The following is a 24,655-nucleotide window of genomic DNA, read 5'->3' on the forward strand; positions in this document are numbered from 1 at the left end:
AGCAGCACAGCTCTGACTCAGAGTTCTGGAAGTGATTGACAACAGATTGCAGAGTTACACGGAATATAAGTAATACAATTCCGGCCCCCAGGATATCATTTTATCTTCTGGGTTACCTAAACACAGCAGCAAGAAGCCTTTACCCCTGAGGACTATGTCAGTTGGCTGTAAAGGCAAAGCTGCCACAGGTTTCACATTTGTAACAATAAGAATCCAAAGATGTGGATTCACTGATGAATCAGATTCAATTCTTTGTCAGTTGAAAAATCTTCCTATTTCAATAATTTCGTTTCCTTTCTCAAGAAGGTCTATTTTCCCTCGTAATTTTACATGTTGTTCCAAATATTTATGTGATTTTATGTTCGATTTCGCACAATTTCAGGATGGATCAATTTTACACTTACTAACTTGGCATTCAACAAACCCCCTAAAAAATCTTCAAGGCAAACCTGCCAGCAAAAGCAAGCCCACATCCTTCTGCGTCTCCCACACATGAATTACAATTATTGCAGATTTTTTACTTTGTGGTGAGTTGGTTCCTTGTTGATTTGAATTACCCTGAGGGAGGGACTCATAGCCTCATAGAATATTTAGTTCACCTGCACTGCACTGCCTGAAGTCAGGCAAATCCCATGCCCTGACAGAGATCAACAAAGGAACATGAAACATCCCAATTACAAGATCTGATCCTGGGTAGGCGCAAAATGTAAATTTCTTAAACATGCATCTGTCAAAGGATAAAGCAGGAGCCAGTCTTACTTCCACATAGGTTTATTCACAATAATCCATACCGCATAAGTGCCGACAGCATTTCTCTTCTCCAGACCGTACCCCTCCCCAGGTGGAAACTGGTTATTCCATATGCACCCTGATCTTTCCACAATTAGTATCAGCTGCGCTTAGTCACAATTAGAGCATGCAGCTATACATACTCAATTGATAAATTACTTGCAACATTGGTTCATTAGCAGCATTTTGCTATCAGTCCATGAATGTGTCCATTGTACATTCTTATTTGTCTTGTGATTCCTGTTCGAATATTCAAGCTATATGTGAGAATTTCAGATCCTGTTTGAAGAACAGAACTGCTCTTCACATGTCCTGCATCGCATGAATTCACACGCTCTGGACTGTTCTTTCAACACTCCCCACGAAATCTAACACTATCGCACTCACTCACACAGCGACGTACACAAACACACTTAAGGAAAGTACAGTTGAAAAGAATAGTGCACTTTTACAGCTTATAATCAAAATAATAGTTCATAATTCACATGGCTCACAGTCGAAAAGACACGTTGCTGACCTTATGAAAAAGACCTTCACTCCTGAAGTGTAGCTTAGCTAAGTTCAACAGCCAGAGTCACGTTCTGAATGGCTTTCAGGATTCTCTTGACGGGACAGTATTTCTGCAGGCCACAAACCTGGTTGCTTTCAGTCTCGTTACCACGAGGCCACTTTGCAGTATTGGTGGGTTCGAAATAGAACAGGTTTGGAGACGTCACCATGCTGCCGTGTCCAATTATTTCGGCATAGATTTTTCTGCCCTTTTTGCTGTTGCTGTTGTGACTTTCTTCAGATAGCAGTTAAAGAATAAAACTAAACCAACATGGTTAGCTGACCATGTGCATTATCACATTTCCCTTTCTCAAATATGGTGTTGGAATTAGGGTGATTATTCATTATCTGGCTTATTGCTTGATTACTGTCTTTGTTTCAGAAAGACCCATTCTGTTCAGGATTGCCTCTTGGATTGTCTCAGGATACGTGGAGTTGCCACTTCTTAGTCTGGAATGTATCATTTTGTCCTTGCGAGACAGTATGGCTGTTTAGAAATTCACTGATCAGGTCAGATAACCTTTGGTGGCCATTATTTGCGGCTCGTGTGGTCCATTTTAAAAGAAAAGTCAGTTACAAAATCTTACACACTCAGTGCAAATCTGTGTAAAAAGATCTGGATTTGAAATGGCTCTACTGGGCATGGCAATAATATTAAATTAATTGTGTCAAATGATGTTAGTGCTCAAATATCTTCTTTGGCCTCCTTCTCTGGAGTGGCAATGAGTGAGCGTCTGGAGGTGGCCAGTGGTGTGTGGAGCAGCGCCTGGAGTGGCTATACAGGCCAATTCTATTTATTTATTTATATTTATTTATTTAGAGATACAGCACTGAAACAGGCCCTTCGGCCTACCGAGTCTGTGCCGACCAACAACCACCCATTTATACTAACACTACCGTAATGCCATATCCCCTACCACCTACCTACACCAGGGGCAATTTACAATGGCCAATTTACCTATCACCTGCGACTGCTGGATAGGTTTGTCCCGATGAGGCAGGGAAGGGATGGTAGGGTGAAGGAACCTTGGATGACAATAGATGTGGAACAGCGAGTCAAGAGGAAGAAGGAAGCTTACTTAATTATTTATTTTTTTTATTTAGAGATACAACACTGAAACAGGCCCTTCGGCCCACCGAGTCTGTGCCGACCATCAACCACCCATCTGTACTAATCCTACACTAATTTCATATTCTTACCATTTCCCCACATTTCCCTACCATCTACCTATACTAGGGGCAATTTATAATGGCCAATTTAACTATCAACCTGCAAGTCTTTGGCATGTGTGAGAAAACCGGAGCGCACGGAAGAAACCTACGCAGACACAGGGAGCACTTGCTAACTCCACACAGGCAGTACCCAGAAATGATCCCGGGTCGCTAGAGCTGTGAGGCTGCGGTGCGAACCACTACGCCAGTGTGCCGCCCGACGCTAAGGTTGAGAAAGGAAGGATCAGACAGAGCTCTAGAGGGTTACAAGGTAGCCAGGAAGGAACGGAAGAATGGACTTAGGAGAGCTAGAAGTGGACATGAGAAAGTCTTGGCGGGTAGGATTAAGGAAAATCCCTCGGCGTTCCACACTTATGTGAGGAACAAGAGGATGGCCAGCGTGAGGGTAGGGCCTATCAGGGATAGTGGAGGGAACTTGTGCCTGGAGTCGGAGGAGGCAGGGGAGGTCCTAAATGAATACTTTGCTTCAGTATTCACTAGTGAGAGGGACCGGGTCGTTTGTGAGGACAACGTGAAACAGGCTGACAAGCTCGAACAGGTTGATTTTAAGAGGGAAGATGTGGTGGAAATTTTGAATGATTTGAGGACAGATAATTCCCTTGTTCAAGTAAGGGAATAGGGATAACGCTGGGAATAATAGACCAGTCAGTCTCGCGTCGGTCGTGGAAATATTATTGGAGAGGATTCTGAGATATAGGATTTATGATTACTTGGAAAAACATTGTTTGATTAGAGACAGTCAGCATGGCTTTGTGAGGGGCAGGTCATGCCACACAATCCTTATTGAATTCTTTGAAGATGTGACAAAACATATTGATGAAGGAAGAGCAGTGGATGTGGTGTATATGGATTTTAGCAAGGCGCTTGATAAGGTTCCCCATGGTAGGCTCATTCAGAAAGTAAGGAGGCATGGGATACAGGGAATGTTGACTGTCTGGATCTAACATTGGCTGGCCCATAGAAGACAGAGGGTGGTAATAGATAGAAAGTATTCAGCAGGGAGCTCGGGGACCAATGGTGTTCAGCAAGGATCTGTTCTGAGAGCTCTGCTCTTTGTGATTTTTATAAATGACTTGGATGAGGAAGTGGAAGGCTGGGTTCGCAAGTTTGCCGATGACACGAAGATTTCTGGAGTTCTGGATAGTGTGGAAGGCTGTTGTAGGTTGCAACGGGACATTGACAGGATGCAGAGCAGGGCTGAGAAGTGGCAGATGGAGTTCAACCTGGAAAAGTGTGAAGTGATTCATTTTGGAAGGTCGAATTTGAATGCAGAATACAGACTTAAAGACAGGATTCTTGGTAGTGTGGAGGAACAGAGGGATCTTGGGGCCCATGTCCATAGATCGCTCAAAGTTGCCACCCAAGTTGATAAGGTTGTGAAGAAGGCGTATGGTGTGTTGGCTTTCATTAACAGGGGGATTGAGTTTAAGAGCCGCGAGGTTATGCTGCATCTTTATAAAGCCCTGGTTAGACCACACTTGGAATATTGTGTTCAGTTCTGGTCGCTCATTATAGGAAGGATGTTGAAGCTTTCGAGAGGGTGCAGAAGAGATTTACCAGGATGCTGTCTGGACTGGAGGGCATGTCTTACGAAGAAAGCTTGAGGGAGCTAGGGCTTTTCTCGGAGCGAAGAAGGATGAGAGGTGACTTGATAGAGGGGGACAAGATGATGAGAGGCAAAGATAGAGTGGATAGCCAGAGACTTTTTCCCAGGGCGGAAAGAGCTATCACCAGGGGGCATAATTTTAAGGTGATTGGAGGAAGGTTTCGGGGAGATGTCAGAGGTAGGTTCTTTACACAGAGAGCGGTGGGTGCGTGGAATGCGCTGCCAGCGGTGATAGTGGAAGCAGATACATTAGGGGCAATTAATCGACCCTTGGATAGGTACATGGATGACAGTAGAATGAAGGGTATGGAGGTAGTTTGATCTTAGAGTAGGTTAAAGGTTCGGCACCACATCGTGGGCCGAAGGGCCTGTACTGTGCTGTACTGTTCAATGTCTATGTACTTTGGCTGTGGGAGAAAATCGGAGCACCCGGCAAATACCCACGCGGACACAAGGAGAACTTGCAAACTCCGCACAGGCAGGACCCAGAATCAAACTCGGGTCCCTCGACTTGTTAGGCTGCGATTGTAACCACTGGGGCAAAAATTCCAGAGCGACAGGCTCTTCCACAAGTGCTGCAGAAAAATGTGTTTGTCGGGGCTGTTGCACAGTTGGCTCTCCCCTTGCGCTTCAGTCTTTTTTCCTGACAACTGCTAAGTCTCTTCGACTCGCCACAATTTAGCCCCGCCTTTATGGCTGCCCGCCAGCTCTGGCGAATGCTGGCAACAGACTCCCACGGCTTGTGATCAATGTCGCAGGAATTCATGTCACGTTTTCAGACGTCTTTTAAGCGGAGACATGGACGGCCAGTGGATCTGATTCCAGTGGCGAGCTCGCTGTACAATGTGTCTTTGGGGATCCTGCCATCTTCCATGCGGCTCACATGGCCAAGCCATCTCAAGCGACGCTGACTCGGTAGTGTGTCTCGGCAGGGGATGTTAGCCGCCTCGAGGACTTCTGTGTTGGAGATACGGTCCTGCCACCTGATGCCAAGTATTCTCCGGAGGCAGCGAAGATTGAATGAATTGAGACGTCGCTCTTGTCTGACATACATTGTCCAGGCCTCGCTGTCATGGAGCAAGGTACTGAGGACACAGGCTTGATACGCTCGGACTTTTGTGTTCCGTGTCAGCGTGCCATTGTCCCACACTCACTTGGCCAGCCTCGACATAGCATTGGAAGCCTTTCCCATGTGCTTGTTGATTTCTGCATCTAGGGGCAGGTTACTGGTGATAGTTGAGCCTCGGTAGGTGAACTCTTGAACCACTTCCAGAGCGTGGTCGCCAATATTGATGGATGGAGCATTTCTGTCGTCCTGTCCCATGATGTTCGTTTTCTTGAGGTTGATGGTTAGGCCAAATTCGTTGCAGGCAGCCGCAAACCTGTCGATGATACTCTGCAGACACTCTTCAGTGTGAGATGTTAAAGCAGCATCGTCAGCAAAGAGGAGTTCCCTGATGAGGACTTTCCGTACTTTGGACTTCGCTCTTCGAAGGTTGAACAACCTACCGCCTGATCTTGTGCGGAGGAAAATTCCTTCTTCTGAAGACTTGAACGCATGTGAGAGCAGCAAGGAGAAGAAAATCCCAAAATGTGTGGGTGCGAGAACACAGCCCTGTTTCACGTCACTCAGGGTAGGAAAGGGTTCTGATGAGGTGCCGCTATGTTGAATTGTGCCTTGAATATTGTCATGGAATGAGGTGACGATACTTCTTAGCTTTGGAGAACATCCAATCTTTTCTAGTAGTCTGAAGAGACCACGTCTGCTGACGAGGTCAAAGGCTTTGGTGAGATCAATGAACGCAATGCAGAGCGGCAACTGTTGTTCATGGCATTTCTCCCGTATCTGACGAAGGGGGAACATCATGTCAATGGTTGGTCTCTCTGCACGAAAGTCGCACTGCCTCAGGGCAGACGTGCTTGGCCAGCTTCTGGAGCCTGTTTGAAGCGACTCGAGCAAAGACTTTCGCCACGATGCTGAGCAAGGAGATTCCACGGCAGTTGTTGCGGTCACCTTTGTTTTATAGAGGGTGATGATATTGGCATCGTGCATGTCCTGAGATACTGCTCACTCTCCCAGCACGGGCAAAGCAGTTCATGTAGTGCCTAGAATATAGCAGGCTTGGCGCTCTTGAGTATTTCAGGGCTAATGCCGTCCTTTCCAGGGGCTTTTCCGCTGGCTAGAGAATCAATGGCATCACTGACTTCCGGTTTTGTTGGCTGCACGTCCAGATCATCCATGACTGGTGGAGGCTGGGTTGCATTGAGGGCAGTGTCAGTGACAACAATCTCCCTGGAGTACAGTTCCAGGTAGTGCTCAACCCTGCCGTCCATTTGCTTTCGTTGGTCAGTGATCATATCCCCTGATTTATATTTGAGGGGGGCGAGCTTCTTGATGGTTGGCAGGCAGGGAGGAAGTTGTCGAGCGAGGGAGCAGTGGTTTACTAAAGAAGTTGAAGCGCTTGTCAAGAGGAAGAAGAAGGCTTTTGTTCGGATGAGACGTGAAGGCTCAGTTAGGGCGCTTGAGAGTTACAAGCTAGCCAGGAAGGATCTAAAGGGAGAGCTAAGAAGAGCAAGGAGAGGACACGAGAAGTCATTGGCGGATAGGATCAAGGAAAATCCTAAGGCTTTCAATAGCTATATCAGGAATAAAAGAATGACTAGAGTTAGATTAGGGCCAATCAAGGATAGTAGCGGGAAGTTGTGTGTGGAATCAGAGGAGATAGGGGAAGCGCTAAATGAATATTTTTCGTCAGTATTTACAGTCGAGAAAGAAAATGTTGTCGAGGAGAATACTGAGATTCAGACTACTAGTCGAGATGGAATTGAGGTTCACAAGGAGGAGGTGTTAGCAATTTTGCAAAGTGTGAAAATATATAAGGCCCCTAGGCCAGATGGGATTTATCCTCGGATTCTCTGGGAAGCCAGGGAGCATATTGCAGAGCCTTTGTCCTTGATCTTCATGTCGTCATTGTCGACAGGAATAGTGCCGGAAGACTGGAGGACAGCAAATGTTGTCCCCTTGTTCAAGGAGGGGAGTAGAGACAGCCCTGGTAATTATAGACCTGTGAGCCTTACTCCGGTTGTGGGTAAAATGTTGGAAAAGGTTATAAGAGACAGCATTTATAATCACCTTGAAAATAATAAGTTCATGAGCGATAGTCAGCACGGTTTTGTGAAGGGTAGGTCGTGCCTCACAAACCTTATTGAGTTTTTCGAGAAGGTGACCAAACAGGTGTATGAGGGTAAAGCAGTGGATGTGGTGTATATGAATTTCAGTAAGGCGTTTGATAAGGTTCCCCACGGTAGGCTATTGCAGAAAATACGGAAGTATGGTGTTGAAGGTGATTTAGAGCTTTGGATCAGAAATTGGCGAGCTGAAAGAAGACAGAGGGTGGTGGTTGATAGCAAATGTTCATCCTGGAGTTTAGTTACTAGTGGTGCACCGCAAGGATCTGTTTTGGGGCCACTGCTGTTTGTCAGTTTTATAAATGACCTGGAAGAGGGTGTAGAAGGGTGGGTTAGTAAATTTGCGGATGACACGAAGGTCGGTGGAGTTGTGGATAGTGCCGAAGGATGTTGTAGGTTACAGAGGGACATAGATAGGCTGCAGAGCTGGGCTGAGAGATGGCAAATGGAGTTTAATGCGGAAAAGTGTGAGGTGATTCACTTTGGAAGGAGGAACAGGAATGCAGAGTACTGGGCTAATGGGAAGATTCTTGGTAGTGTAGATGAACAGGTGTCCAGGTACATAAATCCCTGAAAGTTGCTACCCAGGCTAATAGGGCTGTTAAGAAGGCAGATGGTGTGTTAGCTTTTATTAGTAGGGGGATCGAGTTTCGGAGCCACGAGGTCATGCTGCAGCTGCACAAAACTCTGGTGAGACCGCACCTGGAGTATTGCGTGCAGTTCTGGTCACCGCATTATAGGAAGGATGTGGAAGCTTTGGAAAGGGTGCAGAGGAGATTTACTAGGATGTTGCCTGGTATGGAGGGAATGTCTGATGAGGAAAGGCTGAGGGACTTGAGGTTGTTTTCGTTGGAGAGAAGGAGGAGGAGAGTTGACTTAATAGAGACAAATAGGATAATCAGAGGGATAGATAGGGTGGATAGTGAGAGTCTTTTTCCTCGGATGGTGATGGCAAACACGAGGGGACATAGCTTTAAGTTGAGGGGTGATAGATATAGGACAGATGTTAGAGGTAGTTGCTTTACTCAGAGAGTAGTCGGGGCGTGGAACGTCCTGCCTGCAACAGGAGTAGACTCGCCAACTTTAAGGGCATTTAAGTGGTCTTTGGATAGACATATGGATGAAAATGGAATAGTGTAGGTCAGATGGTTTCACAGGTCGGCGCAACATCGAGGGCCGAAGGGCCCATACTGCGTTGCAATGTTCTAATTCTAATTCTAATTCAAAAGCTCTCTTAATGCCATCATACATCCCTCTGATGTTTCCGGTGTCTGAGGCCAGCTGAATATGACTGCATAGGTGTTGCCAGTAGTCATTTGCGCAGCACCTGGCTGTTCTTTGTGCAGTGCCTCTGGCTGCTTTAAGTGCAACGGATGTTAACTCGCTGGGGGATTTCTTGTATTTTAGCAGTGCAATGCGCTTAGCGGCTATGACAGGTTCCAGCACTTAAATATGAGATTGAAACCAGTCTGCATTCCTCTTTGCACGCCTCCATGCGAGTGGATCTCAAGCCATCAGAAACTCCTTGCTCAGCATGATAGAGCATCCCTCAAATGGCTCGGAACGCATACTGTCCATCCGACTGCTCAGCACCTCTGGTCCAGTACACCTACTCAGCATCTATGCTCCAACATTCTGTTCCCCACCTGAAGCTAAAGACCAGTTCTACGAGGAACTCCATAATATCATTAGTTCCATCCCCAAGAGCGAACACATGTTCCTGCTGGGGGACTTTAATGCCAGCGTTGGGGCCGACCATGACTCATGGCCCTCCTGCCTTGGGCACTATGATGTTGGAAGGATGAATGAGAATGGGCAGAGACTGCTTGAGTTGTGCACCTATCATAACCTCTGCATCACCAACTCGTTCTTTCATACTGAACCCTGTCATCAGGTTTCATGGAGGCACCCAAGATCGCGTCGTTGGCACCAGCTGCACCTCATCGTCAAAAGGTGAGCCTCCTTAAACAGTGTTCAAATCACACGCAGCTTCCACATTGCGGACTGCGACACCGACCGCTCCTTGGTGTGCAGCAAGGTTAGACTCAGACCAAAGAAGTTGCATAATTCCAAGCAGAAGGGCCACCCGTGCAACAACACGAGCAGGATTTCTCATCCACAGTTGTTCCAAAAAATTCTAAATTCACTTGCAACAGCCCTTCAAAACACTCCCACAGGAGATGCTGAGACCAAGTGGGCACATATCAGAGACGTCATCTATGAGCCAGCTTTGACTACCAACGGTAAACGGGCGAAGAGGAATGCAGACTGGTTTCAATCTCATATTGAAGTGCTAAAATATATTGAAAAAAATATGACTCAAATCCCATTGCACAGGTTCTCCAATCTAAGCAGGCTCCAGCAGTTATAGGAAAGCTGCCCAGTATCACTCGACTTCTGATGGTTCCTCTCTTCCTTTGGGTATTCACTGTGCCAACATACTTTCCACTGCAATGGGGAAAGAAGCAGGTTAAGCCAGACCGTAGAGTATCGGGTGGAAAGAAACTGGTGACCATGACAACTTGCATGAACAAAGCGCTGCACACATCCAAATAGACATCTCAGAAGACATAATAGAGCAGGTTAAAACAGCGTGACATCACGCATGAGTGGAAAAGTATAGAGAGTGCGAGATTGATGAGCACGCAGTGAGAGATATCGAATTTCAGATGGGGTTGGAAGGCAAGAAGAGAGTTGAAATGGTGTAGTGCTGGAATTTACGATGCCCTGGGTACAGTTTATTGGGGAAAAACCTGCTGACGGTGCAGCAGAATCAGTGGTACATAACAAATACTGTTCGACAACAGATGATAAGGGAGGAGCGGAGTGGAGTAAGTTCACAGCGATTTATAGCTTGGCAGATTGTTGTGATTGACATGGTATCATTTGCAACAGGATTGATATGTTCGTCCACGATTCTTCAAATTATTACAGTGGAGCAATGAGGACAAGGGGAATTTGGTGGAACGGAACTGCACAGGGATTGGGGAAGTATTCCTGGTCAGGATTTGAGCTGTGGCATTCGGCATACCTGCCGTTTCGGCTGTGCTCCTGATTTGGTCGTGGGTAGACAAAAACTGGAGTCGGAGGCAGGAGCAGCGCCTGGTCATGTGACCCTATCTTACTGGAAGTTGGGGTAATTTGTGCTGACTGCTGTTTGATTGGTTCCAGGATTTCTGATCAAATTTCCTCCCTGGTTATCATTCATGAGCTTCAGTAAACGTGGGCAGCAGCTGGTTCTGACAGCGGACACACAGAGTATGATTCCTCCATATACATAGAATAAATAATACGAGTGTAGAATGTGGGAGGTCGGCCAGGAATGTGTTTGAACATTCAAATCTGGAGCTGGCAAAGACACGGATCAGATTTCAGCAGCATCTGAGGTGAAACTGGGAAGAGGAATGGGTCATTGAGATAAACAAACAGAACAAATAACAGTACAGCACAGGAACAGGCCATTTGGCCCTCCCAGCCTACGCCGATCTTGATGCCTGCCTGAACTAAAACCTTCTGCACTTCGGGGGTCCATAACCCTCTATTCCCATCCTATTCATGTCTTTTCAAGATGCCTCTTGAACGTTGCAATCGTACCTGCTTCCACCATCTCCCCCGGCAGCAAGTTCCAGGCTCTCACCACCCTCTGTGTAAAGAACTTGCCTCGCACAACCGCTCTAATCTTTACGCCTCTCACCTTAAACCTATGTCCCCTAGTTACTGACTCTTCCACCCTGGGAAAAAGCTTCTGTCTATCCATTCTGTCCATGCCGTTCATAGCTTTGTAAACATTTATCATGTTGCCCCTCCATCTCCGTCGTTCCAATGAAAACAATCCGAGTTTTTCCAATCACTCCTCATAGCTAATGCCCTCCAGACCAGGCAACATCCTGGTAAACCCTCTCCAAAGCCTCCATGTCCTTCTGGTAGTGTGGCGACCGGAATTCCACGAAATATTCTAAGTGTGGCCTAACTAAAGTTCTGTACAGCTGCAGCATGACTTGCCAATTTTTATACTCAATGCCCGGAACGATGAAGGGAAGCATGCCATATGCCTTCTCGACCAAACTATCCACCTGCGCTGCCACTTTCAGTGACATGTGGACCTGTATGCCCAGATCTCTCTGCCTATCAATACTCCTTAGGATTCTGCCATTTACTGTATACTTCCCACATGCATTAGACCTTCCAAAATGCAGAAATTCACATTTGTCGAGATTAAACTCCATCTGCCATTTCTCCACCAAAGTCTCCAACCGATCTATATCCTGCTGTATCGTTTGGCAATCCTCAACACTATCCGCAACTCCACCCACCTTTGTGTTGTCAACAAACTTACCCATCAGACCAGCTACATTTTCCTCCAAATCAATTATATATACTACAAGCATCAAAGGTCCCAGCACTGATCTCTGCAGACTACCACTAGTCACATCCCTCCATTCAGAAAAGCACCCTTCCACTGCTCCCCTGTTTTCTCTGATGCAGCCAGTTCTGTATCCATGTTGCCCGTGTGACTTCACCTTTTAGACCAGTCTGCCATGAGGGAGCTTGTCAAAGGTGCAGGCTTGTGGTTGTAAGCTCATCCAGATGTCAATGATCTGACCAGGTTTGCAAATAATATGGTTCAGTCTCAGCTAGTTTCCAGGAAAAGGAATTCTGGCTGGAGAGTAAAATTTGTGGCAAGGAACAAAGTAAATGGCCTCAGCCTTTCCAATATTTAATTGAAGGACATTGCTGTTCACCCAGTACCAGATTTCTGACAAGCCGTGTGACAATCCAGAGACAACAGATAAACAAGAAATGTCAGGGTGAGGTCGAGTATGGTGTCTTCAGCATCTATATTGAAACTGACATTCTGTTTTTGGATGATGTCACTGGCAGACCGAATGTAAGTGAGAAATAGACCTTTCGAGATAAACAGAGACCTTGCTGCAGAAATTGGAATAGAATCTACTGATGTCGATATTCTGGTGATGATTATAAAGATAAGAATGGAAGCAGATGATTGCAGTTCCAGACTCGGGGACGATGGTGGAGAGATTTGGAGGATTGACTGATCAACTCAGTCAATTGCTGCAGACAGGTCGAGAACTCGAGGAGGAAAAGGTAATGTTTATTTCAGTCACACAGGATGTTATTTGTGATTTGGGAAGAGCTGATATGGTACTGTGACAGTGACAGATGTCTGATTGGAGGACTTCAACTCTGGAGTTCTTGAAAAGATAGGCTCACATTAAGGAGGCAACAAGTAAAGGCAAGAAATAAAAACAAGAAATGGTGGAACCACTCAGCAGGTCTGGCAGCATCTGTGAAAAGAGAAGCAGAGTTAACGTTGCTGTTCTCCAGCTTGCGTTGATGGTCACTGGAACAATGCAGCAAGCCCAGGTCAGAGATGTGGGAATGACAGCAGGGATGTGTGTTGAAATGGCAAGCGACAGGAAGATCGGGTTTATGTTTCCGGGCTCAGTGGAGGTGTTCAGAAATGCGGTCACCTGATCCGCGTTTCGTCTCCCCAATGTAGAGGAGACCGCATTGTGAGCAGCGAGTACAGTATACTAAATTGATAGATGTACAAGTAAATGGCTGCTTCATCTGAAATGAGTGTTTAGGGCCATGGATAGTGAAGAGAGAAGAGGTAAAATGGCAGGTATTACACATCCTGCGATTGCATGGGAAGGTGCGGTGGGAAGGGGACGAGGTGTCGGGGTAATGGAGGAGTGGGCCAGGTTGTTGCGACGCAAATGATCCTCTCGGAATGCTGATAGGAGAGGGGAGGGGGGAGATGTGTTTTCTGTTGGCATTATGCTGGAGGTTGTGGAAATGGCCAAGGATAATCCTCTGAATGTGTAGGCTGGCGGGGTGCAAAGTGCGGACAAGAGAAAACCTGTCGTGGTTCTGAGAGGGAAAAGAAGGGGTGAGGGCACAAGTGAAGGAAATGAGCGGGACACAGTTGAGGACCCTGTCAACCACTGCGGGGCGGGTGGGGGGCGGGGAATTCTCGGTTGAGGAACAAGAAAAATATATTAGAGGCGTTGTTGTGGAAGGTTGCATCATCAGAGCAGATGTGTCGGAGAAGGAGAAACTGTGAGAATGAAATGGAGTTCTTGCAGGAAGCAGAATGTGAAAAAAGGGTCGCTGCTCCTAATCCCATTCTCTCTATTCTGTTTCAATGATTCTGGGAAATGCTTAAATCCTTGATGCAAAGGAAACGGCAAGGAAATGGATACTTGTGATCCCATGTACTTTGTTTCACCCTAATATTTTGTTTATAGCCAAATTCGTTGCCTGATAAATTTCAGTTGTTCCAATTTGCTGGCAATGTTAATTTTCCTAAAATGAAGAGAAAAAGAGAATTAATCAAATAAGACAATAGCAGGAATCTTTGGATAATAAATATAAGAAAGTTTAGGAAATGAAAGACATAATTCATAAACTTAGGATAATGGCATTTACAGCTTTAGCCAGTTTCATTGTGTGTTGAAATATGGGTCGCTTTCAAGCTCTCAGGTCTCTGCTCTTGATATCGAACCGGCTTGCTGGAATAAAATGTGGTGCATACTCTAGAAACTTCAGAGTCTGTCGAACACAGAAACCTGATGGAACCCTTGTTGTTATCCCTTAGATCACTATCATGCATGTCACAGTTAACGTATTGTTGCCTTAATGATTGGTACCAGCTGTTGTTTGGTAAACTTCGTTGGTTCTTAATAGCATGATAACACCTGGTTTGAATCGGCAGCAATGTGTTATCCATGGAGAACAATGTTTTCTTTACCCATCCAGTTTCAATGTGATGCTGAGCAACTCGGTATTCATAAGCTAGACTCTGACTAGGTCATGGTGTACAGTAACTTATCAGAGTTCAGAAAGATTTCAATTTCGTAAGAAAATGAACTTTCCAGAAACTTTCAACTTCAACAGTTGTTATTCATTAATACTTTAAATAAATGAATAGACTTTGTAATATATTTATCAATTGCAATAATGCACTCATTATAACTTAATCGTGTTTTATTACTTTTATAATCATGACTGGTTATACTTTATGCAGAATTAATGCATGTAGATAACAAAGAATACAAAATGCAGAGTATGAAACGGCTGAAAAGAGAAATGTTAATCTGAAAATGGCTTCCTTGACCTTATTAGTTGTTAAAGCGAATACAGTATCAAAATGCGAATTTTAAACTGAAATCTAACAATCCGGTGCTGCCTGCAGCCAACCCTCCAACCCAGGGAGTTTCAAGGTTGAGCCAAACTGGAGCAGCCGCAGTCGACGGTGGACATGGGAGGGGGTACATAAACATGCAAACACTCAATCATAGAAAAAAGAATTACATTTGGCACGGAAAATACCATTTAAGAAAACCACAGCAAATATTTCTCACATTAGATACAACAGATGTCACTTGAGCTAATAGCAGAGTATATTAATTCAACAGTACACAGAAAATATCACTTCAACTGGTCACAGCAAATATTACTTAAAATGACTGTAGAAAATGCCACTTAAACTGGAAACAGAAAACAACACTTAAACTAGACGCTCGAAATGTCACTTAAATTTTTCACAGCAACTTTCAGTTAACATGAACAGAGCAAATATCATTTAAAAGAGATACAGCAAAAATCAAATAAACTGGAAAAGCCAAATATGATTGAAACTGAACACAGCCAAATAGCACGTAAAATGACCACAACAAGCAGGATTTAAATATCACTTAATGTGGGAACAGCAAATATTGCTTGACATGATCACAGCAAATATCAGGTAAACTGCACAAGCTGAACACAGCTAATATCACTTGAACCTGACGTCACAAACTTCACTTGCACTATCACTAATGGATGAAAACCAACCGTTAGTTACAGTATTTTTGTGCATATGCGTATTATTGTCAGCTGACATTATACTCAGCATTGTAAGGTTTATTTGCATCTATGTTCAAAATAGCGGAGGGGGAGTTCATTTCACCAACAATAAGTGCGGCAGCTGGTTGAAGGGGTCCGGCCACATGACCTAGAAGCCATCCTTTTTCAACCAGTCTGCTTTTTCAGCCTTGTAGCTGCAAATCAACATCTCCGGGGCCTGCCTACAAGAGGAAACAAAGAGGTCTCGGTCTGCAAAGCAGTAAGAACATTTCTCTGCTCACGGGTTAACCAGGGTTGATCTCCCGGCTTGATGGTAATGGTAGAGTGGGAGATATGCCGGGCCATGAGGTTACAGATTGTTGTTGAATACAATTCTGCTGCTGATGATGACTCAAAGCGCCTCATGGATGCCCAGCTTAGCATTACTATATCTGTTCGAAATGTATCCCATTTAACAATGTGGTAGTGCAACATACCAAGATGAAGGGTTTCCTCAATGTGAAGGCGGGACGTCGTCTCCACAAAGACTGTGCGGTGGTCACTCAGACTAATACTGCCGTGGACAGTTGCACCTGTGGCAGGCATATTGGTGAGGACGAGGCAAGTATGTTTTCCTTCGTGTTGGTTCCCTCACCACCTGCTGCATACCCAGTCAAGCAGTTATGTCCGTTAGCACTCGGCCAGCTCGGTCAGTCGTGGTGATACGGAGTCACTCTCGGTGATGGACATTGAAGTCCTCCACCAGAGTACATTTCGTGCCCTTGCCACCCTCAGTGCTTCCTTTAAGTGGGTTTCAACGTGGAGGAGGACTGAGTCATCAGCTGAGGGAGGGTGGTAGGCTGTAATCAGCAGGAGGTTTCCTTGTCCATGTTTCACCTGATGCTATGAGGCTTCATGGGGTCTGGAGTGTATGTGGAGAACACCCTGGCAGCTCGGCTACTCCCTCATGACCGTATGCCACTGGGACGCCACCTCTGCTGGGTCCGTCCTGCCGGACGGTCCAGACATATCCGGGAATGTGATGCAGGTGTCTGGGACATTATCTGTAATATATGTTTCCATGAGTATGACTATGTCAGGCTGTTGCTTAACTAGTCTCTAGGACAGCACTCCTGACTGTGGCACAAGTTCCCAGATTTTAGTGAGGAGGACTTTGCAGGGTTAACAGGCCTCCATTTGTCGTTGTTGCTTCTGGTACCTAGGTGGATGACGGTTCGTGCCGCATTGCCCAGGTATTGATGCATTTACACATTGAGTCACAAATGGTGCTGAATATTGTGCACTCAGCAGTGAGCATCTCCATTTCTGACCGTAGGTTAGAAGGAAGGTGATTGAGGAAGCAGCTGAAGATCGTTGGGCCGAGGACACTAACGTGAAGGAACTCCTGCAGTGATGTCCTGGGACTGAGATCGATGGCCTACAAAAACTACAACCAGCTTCCTTTGTGCTAGGTATGATTCCAGCCAACGTCGGATCTTTGCCTCTGATTTGCATTTATTCTAGTTTTGCTAAGGCTCCTTGATTTCCGACTCGGTCGAAAGCTGCCTCGATGTCAGCTCTTGAATTCAGCTCTTTTATCCATGTTTGAAGTAAGGCTGTATTGAGGTCAGGAGCTGATTTGCCCTGGCAGAAACAAAACTGAACTTCACTGAGCACACTACTGCTGAGTGAGTGATGCTTGATAGCTCTGTTGATGGCAGGGGAGGCGTTGGCTTTGTGATAATGACACTGCAATAGTAATCCAGAGGCCCAGGCTATTGCTCTGGGGTCATGAGTTAGAATCCCACCAGGGAAGATAGTGACAATTGAATTCAATTTATAAAATCCGGAATTAAAAAGCTGGTCTCATGGTGCCATTGTTGTGAAAAGGTAATACAAAATTATTAATTGTTGTAAAGGCCATTTGGTTCACTAATGTTCTTTAGGGATGGAAATCTGCCGTCCTTACCTGGTCTGGCCTACATATGACTCCAGACCCACAGAAATGTGGTTGACTCTAAAATGGTCGAGCAAGCCACTCAGTGTTAAGGCAATTTGTGACGGGCCATAAATGCTGGCCTTGTCAGCGCCTCCCACATCCCATGACCTAATGAAAACACCTTCCATCACTTTTCTGAGCATTGAGAGTAGTCCGAAACAGTGGGAGCTGGCCAGGTTGGATTTCTACTGCTTTTTGTGGGCACGGTATACTTGGGCAATTTTAGACATTGCTGGGTTGATGCCAGTGTTGTAGCTGTTCTGGAACAGTTTGGCTAGGGGCATGGCAAGCTCCAGAGCACAAGTTTTCAGTACTATTGCTGAAATATTGTCAGGCTTATGGCCTTTGAGGTATCCAGTGCCTTCAGTCGTTTCCTGATATCATTTGGAGTGAATAGCATTGGCGAAAGACTGGCATCTGTCATGTTAGGGATCTCAAGAGGAGTCCGAGATGCATCATCCACTTGGCCGTTCTGGCTGAAAATTGTTGCAAATGCTTCAGACTTATCTTTTACACTGATGTGATGGGCTCCCCCATCAATGAAGATGGGGAAAGGTGAGGAGCCACCTCCTCCAGTTAGTTGCTGAATTGTCCACGGCTATTCACGACTGGAAGTGGCAGGACTGCAAAACTTAGATCTGATCCATTGGTTGTGGGATCACTTAGAATTGTTTACTGTATGCTGCTTCCGGTGTTTTGCAAACAACTAGGCATGTGTTGTACCTCCACTAGGTTGACACCTCATTTTTAGATATGCCTGGTGCTGCTCCTGGCATGCCCTTCATTGAACAAGAGTTGGTCCGCCGGCTTGATAGTAATGGTAGAGTTGGGTAAATGCCGGGCCATGAGGTTACAAATTTTGATTGAGTACAATTCTGCTGCTGCTGATGGCCCACATCGCCTCATGCGTGCCCAGGTTTGAGTTGCTGGGTCTGTATGAAAGCTATTCCATTTAGCACGGTGCTAGTGTCACACAACACGATGGTGGGTACCCTCAGTGTGAAGACGGCACTTTGTCTCCACAAGGACTGTGTGATGATCACTCCTACTAAAACTGTCATTGACAGATGCATCTGTGACAGGCAGATTGGCGAGGACGAGGTCTAATAGATTTTCCTTCCTTGCTTGTTCTGCCACCGACTACCGTAGACCCAGTCTGGCAGCTGTGTTCCTTAGAACTCGGCCACCTCGGTCAGTAGTGGTGCCACCCAGCCATTCTAGCTGATGGACAATGAAGTCCCCTACCCAGAGTACATTCTGTGCCTCTTCTACCATCAGTGATTCTTCCAATTGGTGTTCAACAAGGAGAAGCACTGATTCAATAGCTGAGGCAGGGCTGTAGATAGTAATCAACAGGTGGTTTCGTTGTCCATGTTTGACCTGATGCCATGAAGCTTCATGGGGTCTGCAGTCAAGGATCTGTCCTGCCGCTGGGAGAGGACACGCCCAGGGATGGTTATGGTGGTGCCTGGAACATTGTGAGGTACGAATCGGTGAATATGAGTATGTTTTCTGCTGCTAATCTAGTCTGTGCTACTGCTCTCCCTATTTTGGCACAAGCCCCCAGATGTTCATTGACGATTTCGCAGGGTCGAAAAGGCTGGGTTTGCTTTTGTTGTTTCTGGCGCCTAGCTCGATGCAAGGTTGTCCCTCCAGTTTCATTGCTTTTCTTAGATTTTGTAGTCGTTCAGTACAATTGAGTAGCTTGCTAGGTCATTTCAGAATCAAGCACATTTCGGTGGGTCTGGAGTCACATGTACGCCAGACCAGGTTACGATGGTAGATTAGTGAACCAGGTGAGTTTTTACAACAATGGGCAATGGTTTCATGGTCACCATTAGAATAGATATTTGAATTCCAGACGTTTATTAATTGAATTTAAATTTTCCGATTTGTTATGGTAAGATTCGAACCGATGTCCCCAGAGCATTAGCCTGGGGGCTACTAGTCCAGTGGTATCAACACTACGCCACCGCCTCCCCATGATTCAGCTTGAGGAGAGGCAGAGCTTTAACACTGGTCTAATTCCGGTAAATTCCCTCCTCACATCTTCTAACTCTTTATCGAGTCTGGTATTTTCTGTCTATAAATCATTTTAATCCAAGATTTGCTCTCATTTTCTCTACATCTAATGTGCAGTGTCATTACCTCCTGATCCCAGAGGAACTTATTGTGCAAGAAGCAAATGTTCCCCTGCCAACTTTATTTTCCTTCTATAACTTATCTGCTGGTCCCTTCAATGCTTTGTGTTTGTTTTATTGAACTGTGAGGTGCAGAGATGATCACCATTGCCCAACTGTTCTCATTCCTTTTTTTTAGCCAAATTTGCATTTCTGGACGCTCTCAGAGCTACCGCTGGGAATGGAATTGTAAACCCCACTGGAATCTTCCAAAATACATTATTCCAGGTGTGACTGTTTTTCACAATAATTTCAGAGGATGACGGGCCCCCATTTTACTTCTATTTTGAATTAATTTTTCTATTTTTCTTTTTTATATTTTGTCAGTGTTTATTTTATTTTATTTAATCTTAGTTTGTTCAGTTTCCTTACCCACTATTTTAATGTTTGTGCTTGTGGATGTTCAATTCTCAGTTCGTTATCACCCTATCTGCACTAATGCTTTGTCTTCCAACACACCATGAACATATTGTTTGCCTTTGCTCCATTACCTTCTTGTCAGCTATTCTGTGACCTTGTCCTATCTACATCTTCTCCTTTGTTATATATTTCCCCACCCCCGCTTTACTTGTTTAAAACCTTTCACATTTCTAATATTTGCCAATTCTGACGAAGGGTCACTGACCTGAAACGTTAACTCTGCTTCTGTCTCCACAGATGCTGCCAGACGTGCTGAGTATTTCCAGAAATACTTGTTTTTTTTAATTTAAGATTTCCAGCATCCCCAGTATTTTGTTTTCATTTTGGTGACTGTTTTTTTGTCAGGCTGCTGATCAACTATTCCCAGTGATGTGCGAACGGCATTGCACTTCTGGCTTCATGCATTCAAAGTTCTCTCAACGTTCTGGACCCCTCTTAGTAAGGTCACACGTTTCACCGAGTGTAAGCTCCATCTGTCTCAAAATTTCAAAATCATCACTCATGGCAAACTGAGATTATCGTTTCTCACAAACCAAGTAAACCAAGCCTTTTTTTCCGCCCTGTGATTCCTCTCCAACACTTCTCTAAGATCTGTTCAAGTGTTAAAGATTACCCAAAAGGAGGTCGTGGATTTATAAGCAGTTTATTTAGGAGCAATAGTTCAAATACAACACAAAATCAGAATAGACAATATGGACTTCCGACCTGTGACATGTGAAAATGGTTTTCTATCCCGGATCGGTTGGATGGAATGGCCTGGTCTCTGCTTTCTGAACTGCGACAGGGAGAATGGTTTGCTATCCTGGATTGGATTGATGGAATAGAAAACATAGACAAATCGTACTGGGATTAAGCCATTCGGCCCTTCGAGCCTGCTCTGCCATTCAATACGATCAAGGCTGTTCCTCCAAACTCAGTAACTTGTTCACGCTTTCTCCCTATATGCCTTGATTCCATTAGCCCAAAGAACTACATAAAACCCTTTCTGGAAGATATTTTAATGAACTGGCCTCAACTGCTGTCCGTGGTATGGAATTCCACAGGTTCACCAGTCTACGGGGGAAGAAATCTCTCCTCATCTCAGTCCTGAATTGCGTACCCCCTATCCTAAGAATGTTACCCCTTGTCCTGGGCTTTCTGCCATCGGGAACATCCTTCCTGCATCTAGTCTGTACAGTCCTGTTAGAATTTTGTAGGTTTCTGTGAGCTCCCCTCTCATTCTTCTAAGCTGTAGCGAATGCAAGCCGAATTGACCCAATCTCTCTTCATACACCAGTCCTGCCATTCCAGGAATCAGTCTGGTGAACCGTCGCTGCACTCGCTCCATAGCAAGAACATCCTTCCTCAGATAAGGAGACCAAAGCTGCACACAATACTCCAGATGTGGTCTCACAAGTCCTTGTATAATTGCAGCAAAACGCCATTGCTACTGTACTCGAATCCTTTCGCTATGAAGGCGAACAAGCATTTGCCTTCTTAATGGCTGGCTGCACCTGCATGCTTTCTTTCAGCGACCGGTGCACAAGGACACCCAGTTCTCGCTGCACCTCCCAATTTTCCAATATATCGCCGTTCAGATAATAGTATGCCTTTCTGTTTTTGCCACCAAAGTGCATAACCTCACATTTATCCACATTATACTGCATCTGCCATGCATTTGCCCACTCACTCAACCTGTCCAAATTACACTGGCGCTTCTTTGCATCCTCCTCACAGCTCCCACTCCCTCCCAGTTTAGTCTCATCTGCAAACTTGGATATGTTACATTTAATTCCTTCATCTACATCATTAATATTCGGGTGGCACAGTGGGGCAGTGGTTAGCACCTCAGCCTCACAGCTCCAGCGACCCGGGTGCTCCCTGTGACTGCACGGGTTTCTGCCCGGTGGTATGGTTTCCTCCCACAGCCAAAGACTTGCAGGTTGATAGGTAAATTGACCATTGTAAATTGCCCCTAGAATAGGTAAGAGAACGGTGGGAATGTGGTAGGAAATATGGGATTAACGTAAGATTAGTATAACTGGGTGGTTGTCAGTAGGCAAAGACTCGTTGGGCCAAAGAGCCTGTTTGATTGCTGCATCTCTCTATGACTGTAGATATTGTGCATAGCTGGGTTCCAGCACTGATCCCTGCGGTACGCCACTAGTCACTGCCTGCCACTTGGAAAAATTCCCCATTTTATTCCTACTCTTTTTTTGCTGTCTGCCAACCAATTCTGTTTCCATATCAGTACCTTACCCCCAATCCCACTTGCTTCAATTTTGCACGCTAATCTCTTATTTGGGACCTTATCGAAAGCCTTCTGCATGTCCAAATACAGCACATCCACTCGTTCTCCTTTATCTATTCTGCTAGTTACATCCTCAAAAAGATTCCAGTAGATTTATAAAGTATGATTTTCCTTTCGTAAATCCATGTTGACTTGGTCCGATCCTGACATTGTTTTCCAAGTACTCTGCTATTACATTTTTTACACTGGACTCTCGCATTTTCCTCAACAATGATGTCAGGCTAACCGGTCCATAATTCCCTGTTTTCTCTCTCCCTCCTTTTTAAAAATAGTGGGGGTGCAGTAGCTACCCTCCAATCCGTTGGAACTGTTCCAGAATCTTTATAATTTTGAAAAATGACCAGCAATGAATCTACTATTTCTAGGGCCGCTTCCTTAAGTACTCTGGGATGCAGATTACCAGGTCATGGGGATTTATCGGCTTTCAATCCCATCAATTTCCCGAACTCCATTTCCTGCTTTCATACAGTTCCTCTTTCTAACTAGATCCTATGTTCCCCAAGATTCTGGGAGATAATTTGTGTCCTCCTTTGTGAAGACAGAACCAAAGTATGTATTCAATTGGTCTCTAATTTATTTTTCCCCATTATAAATGCCCCCGTTTCTGACTGTAAGGGACCCAAATTTGTCTTCACTAATCTTTTTCTCTTCACACATCTATAGAAGCTTTTACAGTCAGTTTTTATGCTCTCCGCAAGCGTACACTCATGCTCTATTTTCCCCTTCCTAATCAATCACTTTGTCCTCCTTTGCTGAATTCTAAATTGCTCCCAATCCACAGCTTTGCTGCTTGATCTGGCCATTTTATGCTTCTCCTCTTTGGATCTAATGCTATCCCTGATTTTGTCAGCCACGGTTGAGTTACCTTTCCCGTTTTATTTTTGCACCAGGCAGGAATGAACAATTGTTGTAATTCATCCATGCGCTCTTTAAATGCTAGCCATTGCCTCTCCATTGTCAACCCTTTAAGTAACGTCCCCCAATCCATCAGAGCCATGTTGCGCTTCATATTTGCATAGTTTCCTTTATTTAAATTCAGGACTTTAGTCCAGGAATCAACTCTCTCACTCTCCATCTGAATGATGCATCCTACCATGTTATGGTCGTTCTTTCCCAAGTGGCCCCACACAACAAGATTGTGAACTAGCACATTCTCATTTCACAATACCCAGTCTAGGATGGCCTGTTCTGTAGCAGGTTCCTCAACAGATTGGACCAAAAAAAATTATGTACGCACTCCAGAAATTTATCCTCTCCAGTATTATTGATAATTAGGTTTGTCCAGTCTATTTGCTGATTAACATCACCCATAATTGCAGTTGCACCTTGGTCTCTGCTGTCTGACCTGTGACAGGTGAGAATGGTTTACTATCCGGGATCGAATGGATGGAATGGCCTGGCCTCTGCTGTCTGCCATACTGTTCACTGCCGTGCCTTTCGGCTGATCACGGTATTGAGCCGAAGTGAACATGGATCCACCTTGAGGAGCCTCCTCATCTCGTCCGTGTTTTTCTCTTCTCTGATGCCCATTTATGTACTTTAATTTGGGGGCTGGTGGTTGTCTTATGCCAATCTCTTGACCAATTACATCTTCTCATTCAATGGTCCAATTACCAAGGGACCAGGTACCCAAGGTGGACGCCTCCTATTCCAGCCCCCAGCACATAAGGTCATCCCTTTGCTTATCACTGGTAAGGACCTCTTATTAACTTCAGTCAGACAAGGTAAGAGATGGTAATATTATTTTCGGAAACATTTGTGATTGTTACTTGCTGTACTATTCAACTCAGGAACATCGATATTTTAAAACAAATAGAGGAAGATATGTTTTTATTTAATCTTTTCAAGAGATATGAGGTTCGCTGGCAAGGCCAGCATTTGTTCCCAACCCAAATTGCCCTTGATGTGCCCTATGCTTGATACAGGTGTACAGGAAACGGACCGAACCTGACCAGCATGAATTTTGAAGGCCGAAAGGGCTTTTTCTCCAAGCTAAAGTAACCTGTTAATTGCTTCAAGCAGTTTCCATTGCAGATTAACGGAGTCACTGGTGAAAGAAAAAAAAAACACATTCATGCTGCGGAATATTTAACAAAAAGCGGAAAGGTCATACAACTTGAGTCAAAACCGAAAAAGACTTACTTCAAAGTTATGTTTCACTTTGCTTCCTAGTTAGAACTTTGGATAAGCTTCACGTACATAGAAACATACAGAGAAGCCAGTGGTATAGCGGTGATGTCACCAGACCAGTAACACAAAGGCCCAGACGATTCCTCTGGAAGTCCACTCTTAGTTAGCAGCAAAGTGACGGAAGGGATCATCGACAGTGCTATCAAACAGCACTTGCTCAACGACAGGACAGACCCAATAGAGGTGTAGGTACAGTGGTATACTGTAGGGATGGTGCTGACCTGTAAGTCCACAACATTGACTCTGGCCCCCATGAAACCTCATGCCATCTGTCAAACATGGGCAAGGAAACCTCCTCTTGATTACCACCTACCGCCCTCCCTCAGCTGATGAATCAGTACACCTCCATGTTGAACAGC

This window comes from Heterodontus francisci, unplaced genomic scaffold, assembly GCF_036365525.1.
Source record: "Heterodontus francisci isolate sHetFra1 unplaced genomic scaffold, sHetFra1.hap1 HAP1_SCAFFOLD_124, whole genome shotgun sequence".
Taxonomy (NCBI): Eukaryota; Metazoa; Chordata; class Chondrichthyes; order Heterodontiformes; family Heterodontidae; genus Heterodontus; species Heterodontus francisci.